At 40.2% G+C, this 12,681-nt stretch overlaps 1 protein-coding gene across 1 annotated transcript in view; it reads left to right on the top strand.

Moving 5' to 3' along the window:
* Positions 1-12,681, top strand: part of LOC309703671 (uncharacterized protein) — a gene marked incomplete at its 5' end in the record, with an annotated part of 204,847 nt that overhangs the window by 149,926 nt on the left and 42,240 nt on the right. The gene's annotated exons all lie outside the window — the stretch shown is intronic.

Genomic DNA, 12,681 nt, shown 5'->3' with positions numbered 1-12,681 from the left:
ACACTCCGTCTCTCTCATATATATATTTACATATATATACACATATATACTTACACTGTCAAACTCTGCTGAAGTGCTGCGTTTCCCCCCTTCAGGACAGAAATAAATGTGAAAAAAGTTAATCCACGTCCTCCGGAAGCGTTATTACACCGAGAGAAGCGACCACAGTGCGTGAAGTCACGGATGATACTTTTCGATCAGGAATATCTGGAAGTTCAAAGGCGAAATCTGTTTTCAGTAAAATTCCATCAGTTACACTGCCAACACTCAGCCATCTGATTGTTATGCAGTGACGAAGCGCCGTACTTGCAAGTGAAGCCCCAAATGTACTAAGTAACATGAGTAATAGGTGATGCCTGACTCTTTGCCAACATCCCAAACTTTTTGAGTGCGTGTGTAAGAAAAGTGTCATTCTGTGCTATGATCTTTTTTTTCGTCTTTTTTTTTTTTTTTTGGTCATAGCTTATGGAAATAACGCTGCATGGGTGGCGCGCTATTGGAACCTGTAGGCGTGCTTCTTCAAAAGAAAAAAAAGAAAAAAAGAGACAATAGTACCAATCTAACAAATCTTTGGACTTTTCTCTGGAAACAAACAACAAAAGCATTAAATTCCCCCCCCCCCCCCCCCCCCCCAAAAAAAAAAACAAAAACAAAAACAAAAGCTGCTCATCAAAGTGTTTCAGGTACCTGGATGCCATCCCACCCACACCTGCTGCTCTGATACTGCTGTTCGCCTTCACGTAGGGGAGTACATGTGCCAAAATACGCACTGATTTTAATATTGAACCTGAAGTCACATTTCTCTGTTGTCAGTGGCACTTGTCAATATTGTACCAAAACTTCTGACACATTCAAAAAGTCTTTTCTTGGCGAGCGCAGCTGATTCTAATCTGGTCTGACTACGCATGTAGCTACTGTGTCAGCCTGCTTGTAGAGGCAGTGGCCAAAAACAAACAAACAAAACAAAACAAAAAAGAGAAGTTTTTTTGTGGTTTGTGTCAATACATTTCTGCCTCAAAGACACAAGATGGCATAATTAGATAAAAATAAAAAACATATATGTGTGTTTAATCATAATTATTACTGGGCAAGAAAGATGTGGTTCTCCGTGTACCAAACAGGCAAGCAGTGCTGGACTTAAGAGCCACACATAGCTTATTATCCTTGAACTCGGTCCTCGCAGGCTTTTCACACAGGGGGCTACTCATTACAGGCGACTAATAAAAGGCAGTGACATGAAGAGAGAGGTAACACATATCAGCCCGGGTGAAGACAGCACGAACAATTCCCCCTCTTTTCTTTTTCACCTTACATGATTAAATGATTAGGATGTATGTGTCCCCATCACCTCGCAGGCTCCTACCATCATCCTACTCTCAGGCCTTTTTGCTTCCTGACGTGGTAACTTGACTTGCTCCTACTTGTGATGTTGTTAACACTTCCTCTGCTCCCACAGCTTTTCGCAGACTCTGTTACTGACTCATGCTCGTCCCTTTTCCACTATCCGTGTCCTCCCCCGCACTCTTCAGCACAATATCTTATCCGAGTCCGAGGTCATAGATCAATCACTTCATCCCCTGGGCTGCATATGACTGCATGGCATTTTGCTCTATGGTCTGCCAAGATACTTCACCTCTTTTGAGCTTACTCTTGGAACTTATAAGAGTTTGAGTGAAATATATTTTGGCACAGGGAGTGTTATTAAAATGTGTGGCCAACGGGCTGCACCTCGGGATAAACACGGGGGAAGAATGTGCACTGTTCCGGCCTTTTCGAGGTCTGTTAGGAGGTACAGGTGTTGGTGTTAATCGGATACAGGCAATGCAGCAAAGAAGATGTAGGATGTCACAATTATAGCAGAAGCAGTCGTGGTATCTCTTTTGTGATTGGCTCATTACCACTTGTTGTTGTCGTTGTTGCTCTGTATTTTTGTAAACCTGTCTTTTAACCTCCTGAGCTGCACGCAGCTTTTAAGATGTAACTGTGTGTAAGATTTTGTCCAACCTTTTTCCCAAGGAGCTTCCAACAATCTGCCCGTGAATGCCTGAAAATGACTCTCAGCTCCACCTCCTCAAATGACAACTGTAGAAAAATTAATCACCAAAAAAAAAGAAAGGGGGGGGGGGGGGGGGGGGAGTATTGTTAAAGCCATTTTAACACTGCAGTCATCATACACCCCTGTTGACATCTGCTAATCACATTTGGGGCCCATTGTGGTCTCTGGAATCATTACTAAAATGCAGAGTGCCAGCCTAAAAATTTTGAGTCTATAAGCACTTTCCTCCTCCCCCTCGCCGTAATGACAACTATTAAGCGAGGATGGATCCAGTCAGGGCTGTGTGTATCATTACTCTGTCTTAATCTTTGTCCCATAAATATTGATAACAAGAGCCCCACGTCATGCGTTACTCGTACCTGCTGTTAAAAATAGACGGCTCGCTGATGGCAGGTTATCTCTTACTGTCAGATCCCAGTGTATCTCTACCTCTTGTATCTACAGGAAGTTGAGCTCTGGGACAAACAAAGAGCAGACAGAAAACAACAAATAGTCTGATTACACATGAGTACATCAAACCGCCGGATCTCCTGTCTCCTCTGTTTACCGAAAACAAAATACAACTTGTGGAAAATAAAGTGCCAAGTATTAAAAATGAAAACTACGGATTTGTTTTACAGGAACGCACAATCTCATAACGAAGCAGTCAAAATAGCTTAATACAGTCACCCTGTTGACAATGTGCTTCATGCTGTACATCTGTCATTCTGTAGTGCAGCTTCATAATATTTCTGTAGCGCGTGGAATTAATTATCAGGCTCGGTCGATGACTCAGAGCTCAGGTCTTCAGAAAGTAATGCAGCCCGTAAATAATCGCCCCTACTGCCACCATACTTCACACTGATAGCGAGCATTGCGTTTGTGCTAATTTCGCTGGTCTATGTATAGTGTGATGGACAGTGTTAGAATGAATGATATCTGGGTTGCCCCAGTGGCTAAGCAGGGGCCGAAATTGAACCGAATGAGCTGCTGTGACATTGAGGGGGTTTCTATCTAGCTTTGCTGCCTACACTGTCATCCATCTTCTTGTGACCAGTTAAACACCAGGTGACTGTGTAAACTCTGCCTTTAGGGCTTCGGGGAGGCGGAGGCGGAGGGGGAATCTGGAGCACCGAGTGTGACATAGAAGTACACTGATGTCTTAACTCTGACTAACTTCCGTCTGCTCAACAGCCTGGAGTGGAGGGTGCTGCCTGTCTGCTGTTATCTTTATTCCTGCCCTGGGTGAGACGTGTAATCCGGGCCTGCCACTGGACTAAGAGGCTGCTGAACTACAGCGAGCACAATGAAAATGACTAAAATAATCTAGAAGGTGTAAGCTCAGTCTCCTTTCTTGGTCAACAAGAAAAGTGAACACAGAAATATGGATCTGAAGTCGTCTCAGATCAAATATTGCCCCAGGACTGTGACTTATTCATGGATCAAACGAGGGCTCGTTGCACTGAGATGAGATTGTGTGTGTGTGCGTCTGTGTTTGTGTAAGCCCTGAATGTGTATGGAGTGGTGCGAATTTGAATAGATATATTTGCATCTTGTTGCTTAGCCAAAGGCATTATTGGCTCCCAGTGGTCGTGACCTGAAATTTTGCATGCAAGGCAACCCTGCAAATGGTAGCCCCTTTATGATCAGCCAGATATTGCACAGTGGAAGTATGAGCCACTGACCTTCAATGCAGCGCATACATGTAACACTTGTCGACACAGATGTTCACATTTCATGACTGCCTTGGCTTCTTCGGTTCCTCTTCTGAACTCTATGAGAAAAAGGAGACACAGTAAAATAAGTGCAGCTGCATTAAAAGTATTGTGAATGTTCAGGCGGATTTGGCAGGTTCGGTCATTAATATTTAACCCTGATGGCCGATATGTAGTCAGACATGCTGGAATGTAACAAAAAAGGAAGGAAACGATGGTAGTGACAAAAAAAAAGAATAAAATAAAAATATCAAGTGTGTGGTTATTTTTATAGGTTACAGATGTACAGAAGTCATTCCACAGTAATATTGCACACATACTCAGGAAGTAGGAGGTAGATTGTCTTCTCAGATATTCACTTTGTGTGATTCAACCGGACACCGGTGAGGTGGACTGAAGCAGCACAGGCTGTTGACCTTGTAATGGATTTCTGAGTCCGACTTTGAGTTCACAGGCATCCTCTTCTATTTGCAAGAAAAGAAAACCTTTTTTTTTTCATTGTTTAGGTTTCCAGTATAGCCACCAGTTCCTTACAGTACAGTTGAGCGTAAGCCAACATAAGCAGTACCACCAGTCTAAACTCACATCGGCATTATTCGTTCTGTAAAACAATCTGTTTTTATGTAAAAGCCCTTTTCTGACCCCCGTACTAAAATGTCTATGCGATGAATATAATCTTTATCTGCTTAAGCACTTGTGGGCGCCCCCAGGAATGGAAGGGTCAAGAGTTTTTAGCTCTTTTACTGGTCGTCTGCTATAAAAGACAGCAGCAGCCTGCAGAGGAGGTGGATGCTCGTGACTTGGACGGCTGGCAGTTCAAATCCCTGGACTGACTGACAAAAGCTGTGTAGGAAAGCAACGCTGCACTCTGCTTCAAAAGTGACTCGTCAAAGGGCGGCTGCGTGGAGTTACTTAAGTCCCAGCTGTTTGGTAACAACAGTGTAAAAGCTGCGGCTGCAGATGTGAGCGCGTGAGCTTTCTCTTCACCTTGTCTGGACTCATTTTCAGATTTGAATCAAGCTCAAATTAAGGCCAATGCTCGCTGATTAAGCATCAAGCAACATGTGCAGCAGCTACTTAAACAGGTTGTTATTCTAAAGGTAGAGCCTCAGAACATTTGAGATTTATAGCTCACCCTTGAGCACAACACCTTTTGCTCCACAAAGCCCATACACTACCTGATCTGGAGCTTTCCGTGATATCTCTTCATCAGTGGATCTGTCTACTTGTCATGCAATTAAAGATCTTGCCTGTTGTTTGCTTTCTTAGTACTTGGATGACTTGCCAGAATAGGCTTATACTGAGTAAATGGCTGTCTATGTTTATGAAGAATACTGAATATCTAGAGATTTTATTTGTTTTTAACGTGCGGTGTCTGCAATAAGCACAACATCATATTATATTTGTAAAGTTTAAAATGGTGACAAAGCGGACAAAATAGCACCAACCTGCTCCAGTTTGTTTTACTAAGCTAAACTGACGCCCTGACCTGACAGCACAGCAACTAAGCATATATGCCCAAAGTCCCACTCCCCACCATCCATCCCCCAAAGCCAGACAAGATACCCCATTACAGTTGACAGACAGACAGTAGGCACAAAGTTTAAAATAATGGTCTTAAAGGGAATAAAAGCCTTGCAGTGACTGGTGAGGGAATTGTTAAGGATAATACAAAGGAGTGGGATTTCTTGTGCATTTGTCTGAGAGGGATATCCCAGCCAAAGTTTCTCTATACATCAAAGGGCCGACACAAATAAAAGCACACTTGTCAGGGGCGAACAAACTGCCTCCTTTGTGTCTTCTACCAACCAAATTCAGGCGCACAAAGCCTTTGGATGTACAACACCGCAAAGAAGACATACTATTCAGATGACATGCTTTGCTCTCTGGTGGTTTGCTGTGTGCTTTTGTGTGCCCTTGACCAGGACAGATATATAATATCACTGGATCAAAATCCTTTCAGTCCCTTTTACTCTCGTTACACTCCCTCCCCCATACACTCCACTATTCTTTCTTTCCTTAAACAAAGTAAACTTGATGCAGCCAGATAACACTTGCAGCCCTCAGGCCTCATGTCCAAAAATGAGTCTCAGGTTCATTCTGGCTTTTTTTTTTTTTCTTTTTTTTTTTTTTTACAAACTATGGTCAGACTGCATGGCCACGTCAAATCTTTGTTTGATTTCTTCTAACATCTGCCAGATATTAAAGTCCTGCAAAATAAATTCTTATCGCTCACAAAATATTTCCATGCTATTAACAAATAAGAAGAAGGAAGTGAGATGAGTGCGTGTGTATCATTTATAACTTGCTTTCTTGCTTTCATCAGTCTTTCATGAACTAAATGTTATTTTTTCCTTACAGTGCTTCAATTAAAACCCACGTCTTACACCACCCTGTATCATCCAGGTAATCCAGATAATTAACTGGACAGAAGAAGCTGCACTGTTAACCTAAAGTTATGTTTATAAAACCTTTGTATGTAACCTTTGTATTTCAAAATACTGATCAAATGAGTGTTGCCTCTTCCTGCCTTGAAGATAGTTTAAAAAGAACACAAACAAACAAACAAACAAACAAACAAACAAACAAACAAACAAACAAACAAACAAACAAAAAGAGTAAAGGGAAAAATCACTTTTTGGTAGAAATGTTACTGATATATCTTGATTGAACCTAAAAAACGTTGCTTTATTTTAAGATCTAACAACAAAGATTTACAGTACTGTGCAAAAGTTTTGAGTCACCCCTTATTTCTTTATACTAATTCATTTTTCCAATGTTTTTGCACTAGTTCTTCAGGCTTTCTCAAGGTCTTCTTTGGACTGGTTGCTTTTTCACTCATTTTCAGTCCAGTTCTTGTACCTGGACATTTTCAGAAGAATTTATTTTGTGTGTTTTTTGTTTGTTGCTTTGTTAACACTGACCTATAAATCATTCAACCATAAAAAGACACCTAACTCAAGGGATGAACCAGCATTGTGTATACACATAAGAGACATAGCAAAGAACCAATTTTAAATGATATCTTTAGGCACTTTGTTACATTCAGTCTATCACAAAACACATATTTTATTCCATTTTCTTCAGCTGAATCCATAAAAAATGCAAAAGATAGCACAGTTTGACAGTCACAATATAGTATTTTTGCCCAACAAGATGATTCCCAAAGAGCCATTTGTCATTAGAAAACTGGACAAATGGAGGTTTAAAGAAGAGGTGGCAAGCCTAAAAACTACTATCTACAGCTGATGAACAGTATCTGAAAAAAATCTATCTATGGCATGAGAGATTCATCAGGCCCTTCAGTTGATCCTGATGCTGTTTACTGAAGCCTCATCAGAAATGGTCTCAGTGGAAGGGTGGCTGTCAAGAAGCCATTCTTGAGGAAGGGAAACTGGGAGAAAAGGCCACACAAGATCTGGAATTTTTCAGCATGACAGTGATCCCAAACAGACTGCCAATGCAGTAGAAGCTAGATAGATAGATTTGAAGAGCACACAATGGAGCACTACCAGTCGTGGATTGGCCTCCTCAGTGCAGAGATTACAACATTATTGAAACTGTGTGGGATCATCTTGATATACAGAACAAAATGCAGCCAACATCCAAAGAAAAGATTTGAATGTTTGAGAGAGAGAATTCAGGTTGGGTTGAAGAATAAAGGTGGTCATACCAAATATTGACTTTAAAGCTTGTTAGAATTACACGTATTATACAGTATTGTCATGTGCATTTGTACATTTTCACTCCAACTATTTCCAATTTTCCTAGGAAAACATAAAGAAATGAGGAGTGACTTGAGATCTTTGCACAAAACTGTATTTACTAAAAAAAAAATAGATTTTTAAATCTTTAATTGAATCTAATAGTACATTTGCTTTAATTATCGAGAGTTCCTAGCAAAGCCTTTGCAGTTTTCTTTTTATTGTACATGCATGAAACGAACTAATTCCTGATTCCTTTCAGTACAAAGACAGGAAAATCATTTTAGAGGAACACTGATTAATGATTTTACAAAGATAAGATGTGTGTGTGCGTGTGTGTGTGTGTGTGTGTGTATGGGTGGAAAAAGTGGACTGAAATTTAAAGATTTTATGTACTATTTCTAGTTGACCTTTACTCATGTAAATATATTTGAGAAAAACACAAAAGTACAGCTGAGTTCACTCGGAAAAATAATGGCAAGGACCAGTGTTTAACTCTGCCTTAAGAGATTTCACTTCAGTGTGTTGAATAAAAAAAAAAATCTGAGTGAATGCAATGACTCATCATCAGGGTCATTTGCCTTTCACTGCAAATGAGTGTGGGTGTCTGCCTAACTTGCAGTTATAAGCTGGATATTGTTTTCTAATCAGCAAAGAGAGAGAAAGAAAGGGTAAGAAAGAGAGACCTAGTGTTTTTGTGCACAGTATGCATGAAAGAGTGCAGAAGCACGAGTGTGTGTGTGGCTTTGTGCAATATGTGTGTCAGAGAGACAAAGACTGAGGGCCACATTTAGAGTCTTTGAGATACATTGTGCGCCCGGAGACACGCGTGTTATTTATCAAACAGGCGCTTTGGCCTGGAAGTGCAGCTTCCTGTCAACTGACAGAGAAGCCCTGTGTGTGTCAGTAGTGAAGTACGCCTCTCAGACCTCACATGCACACGTGCAGAAAGTGGGAGGAGATATGGCGGGGTGGTTTTAAGTAAGAATTTTTCATCTCTACAAAGCAGATGCAATTTTTTTTTTTAAAATTAAAGGCGAAGGTAGACAGGAGAAAATTTAATTAACCTCTGTCTGCAGAAATCCAGCCCACATACAGCTAGAATTATATCCATGGTAACACTTCATTTGAAAGGGTGTGGATAAGGCTGGCATTACACTTTCATGGAAACCTGATCATGAATTTAACTTTATGATTGCTGCTAGTGCCATTTAATTCAGAAATGCAGCCTTAATTGGCTAAATGCTAAGTCCAACGACAACATTTTTCTAAAACTTTGGGTCAGTTGGAGAACAGTTTTTGACAGTGAAGAAGCCTATAAAACATGAGTGACACTTCACCCATTGTGCTATTAAATCTAGGGTCTGATATACTAAATAGTGCTGATCAATTCAGTACAATTAACTATTACTCTGGGAAGCTTCAGGTCTTGGCATTCATGTGGCCATGTCCACATGTAACAATTACAAAAACAATCCAGACAGAGCTTGAGAAACACCACAACCACCCCAAAGCAACACAGCCTTCAAATATCTGGAAAATAGCTAACTAAAGCAAGCGGACAACAACATTTCCATATACATAAATACCACATCACACCACCATTAAGGTGAACAGGGTAAAGCTGATCCACTTGGAGCAACCATAGCAGTAATAAGGTATGCAAAGGCGGTAAGTTATGGTACACAATAACTCCTGTCATAAATTTCTGAAATTTTTGCTGAAGTCCCATTTTATGCACAACCGGTGCATTTATATATTATTTTCATTTAGAAGAGGAGGGTAGTTTCTGATGAGCAGTTCATTTTTTTCATCCACTGCCATAACGGCCGTTAGAAAAGTTTAATGCAGGAGGTGAGGACTAAGGTTTATGTGATCTGCAGGCAACTGTAAAGAAAAATCTGATTGTTAAATTTTTACTTTTCTTCACAATAAACTCATGCTTCCAAATAAATAAAAGTATAAACAGCATGGTCTTATAAGCTTTCACTGATTTCCAGAATGCTGGTCTGTCATTGTTGTCATTTATGCTTGCTTGGTTAAGTTTATGCAATAAAACATTTTGGTTAGGTTTACGAAGAGGTCATGATATTGGTTAAATTGAACATTTTTTTTATTGTTAACCACAACAGTCTTCCATTTACCCAAATGGGGTTAAAATGTGATGGTTCTTGCCAAAGCATGATCAAGGTTTAGTAGTGAGAACAGGTTAGTAAAAGCCACTCGGTAAGTGCACATTTGCTTGGATTAATATAATTTGCTTAACAGGTTCAATAGGTTTTGGGTTACATGTGTATTGTGTGGCAATATTCTGGATCAGTTCCCAGACTTTGTGTTAAAGTAATGCTATGTAAACAAACAAAGGGAGAAACAATTTGAAAATTTTGGAGCCTCTGACAACACAAAATCTCCACAATGCAACACCAACACCACATCACACTGTAATATTAAAAATATTAGCTAGCATTGGTATAAATGACTACATATCATCCTACTCTCTGAACCTTAAGATATGAGAGTGAGTGCAGCCTGGACAGGTGTACACAGACAAACAGGTCTCTGAATTAATTTAACATTTAACTCTGTAACATAACAGTCTATGGGGACTGACAAAGATTGATCAAGAAGTTACCTTCAGACCTCAAAAATGAAACCAAAAGTCCCCAAAACCGCTGTTCCTCTACCTCCCACTAGGCTGGTTCTAAGAGGACTAACGTGTCCTCTTAGAACCAACCTAACGGGATTAAAAAGCACATTTTACAGAAATTTTACATTTTGCACAAAAAAAAAAAAAAAACAATCAATAAAAATGGCAGCCCCTATCTCATAAAAACTCAGAGTGGATTAAATTATTTTATACCTCATGTATGTGAATGTGCTTTTGGTTCACTTTAAAGATTTGCCTAACTTATATTATCGCTTTCTATGTGGTACAGACATCCAAGAAATCTGTGCTTCATTTGTGGTGAGTCAAAGTTCCTCTATTTTACAAACCTGTTACCCGAGCACCAATTAGCAGGTGGATCACATCTATGCAGTGTATGCAAGCAGCTGCCAACCAAGCCAGCTAGTTAGCTGATCACTTAGCAATCCACCTTCTCATCCAAACATGGTAACTTATGGCTTTAGAAAATACACAAAACATGAAAAAGCTTGCACTGAAGCTTCAAAACCAATATTGATCTTGTTTCTCGCATGAAGACCTCAGGAAGATAGGAATCATCAGCAGGAGGTACTGTTTTAAAACATATATTTATAGATTTGTTATTAGCTGTTTACATAACAACTTTAAATTTCAATAAGGAAGCGCCTATGATTTTGTTGCAGCCCTCCAGCCAAAGATAAACCTGACAAAACCTTCATCAGTTTACTCCAAATAACAATCAGATTGTCGTTTGGGATTGGACTGGTGAGATATTATGTTCCCAACAATAATGTGTCCCGTATTTCTAGGAACTGCAGATGAAATATAATTAAAACATTGCAACAATCATGTGCACCCTAATACTGAAGGAGAAACAAGTGTGAGAGTAATAAGGATGTTAAAGGCTTTAAGTTGTACTAACATAACAAGTGCAAAGAAACCAACAGTAGAGTGATACGAATGTGAATCGAGCAGTTTGTACACACCCACACAGTCCTGAGAGGAGTTCTAATCAGGCAAAGAAAGTGAAAACACCTGTGTGGGTGTAACATGGATGTGGCTCTAACTTTATTTGAAACAAAACCAATTAAACCCAAATAAAAAGTTGCTCCGTTGTTCGATAAAAAGGATGTCAGGAAGTGTAAATGGCCCGTGGTGTTGTGTTGAGACTATAGGCTACTGGCTTTCCCCCTGCAAGAACTACCTGCAGGGGGAAGGCCAGTGTAATCTTAACACAAGCTTGTTTTAACCAGCCTGTGTGAGCACATACATTTTTTACTAAATGGGCAGTGTGGCTGTTGAGTGTTTACTGGTGATACTCAGACGGGGGATTCTCGGTTAAGATTAAAGTTGTCTGGTCTATACAGGCTTTCCCAGCTCCAGGTTGGGAGTGCATTAAAAATGGCTAGCAGGACTTTTTCTTCAAATATTTACTTTACATTGTAATTTACAGGATAATTTATGAGAATATAAAAGTGTCAGGCCCACATTGTGTGTACTAGATGCAGTAAATATTAGCTCAGTCACACTAGAGTGAAAATAAGATGGCAGCCTGCTTAGAAAAATTGGTGGCTGTCCTGTGATTGCTTTCAATTTTTTCACATTTGGTGAGCACTTTTGATCCCATTTTGATTGCGTGGGTCATTCCTAGTCACACAATCATGACAGATGGGTGAATTTTTGGAAATAATTGCAGTCAGATTTAAAAATACAAACAGATTGTCAACACGTTACAGTCAGTCTCCGCGAATGAGCACAAATTGTCTGCAATGCGTCTCTTTGCAGCAGGGAAGTCAATTCGGTTGCAAACCGGTTTTGTCCTGGTTATATTCCTATATAAACCAGGTTTCTGAGCTCCTATGACAATTTGCGGTTAAATTGCTGTCCTGCAGCAACTACATCAGTATTTCTGGAGGAATATAAAGTCCTGGCTAGACTCTATATACGTATGTAGATGACAACAGATGGCAACACCTTTTCACTGATTTCTTACAGCTAATATTATCACAAACAGACAATTTGATCCCAGTCAACTGGAAACTGATAGCAGACTAACTCCATCTTATTGTTCTGTTTTATTGCCATCAGACATGGCAAACCTGGTCTTGGCTTTAGAATCAACATTTCAAACATGCTCATAAACATGACAGGTCCAAAACATTAAAAGTGAATGCTGTCTAGCTGTTGGGTGGCACATTCTTACTCTTTGACGGCGCAGCCTAATATTAATTGTACCTAATCTGGATGAAGCCTAAAGCAGTCAACGATGTTTTAATGCCCTTTGCCCAGGTTATAACCCCTTTACGTACTTGTTACGACTGTGATCGCAATCATATGTAAATTTGAGTGCGCAGGTGCTCCTCCGTGGTTGGTGCATCCAGGGTGGATGGCTCGCACCGATTGGCTGAGGACCGGGAGGCAGCGAATAAGAAGAGACCGCCAGGGACTGCCATGTCATTCATCCTCGACCCAACCCAAACGGCAGACCGTTCACCGTGTCACTATGGTACTATGTTGGTTAATGTAAGACCATGTAGGGGTGGACCGCCTTTTTGTTTGATCAGTTTTCTCCTGTTTTTGTTA

This window comes from Aulonocara stuartgranti, assembly GCF_965226115.1.
Source record: "Aulonocara stuartgranti genome assembly, chromosome: 1".
In the NCBI taxonomy this organism is placed as follows: Eukaryota; Metazoa; Chordata; class Actinopteri; order Cichliformes; family Cichlidae; genus Aulonocara; species Aulonocara stuartgranti.
The sequence above is the reverse complement of the archived record's forward strand: the minus strand, read 5'-3'. Positions and strand labels throughout refer to the sequence as shown.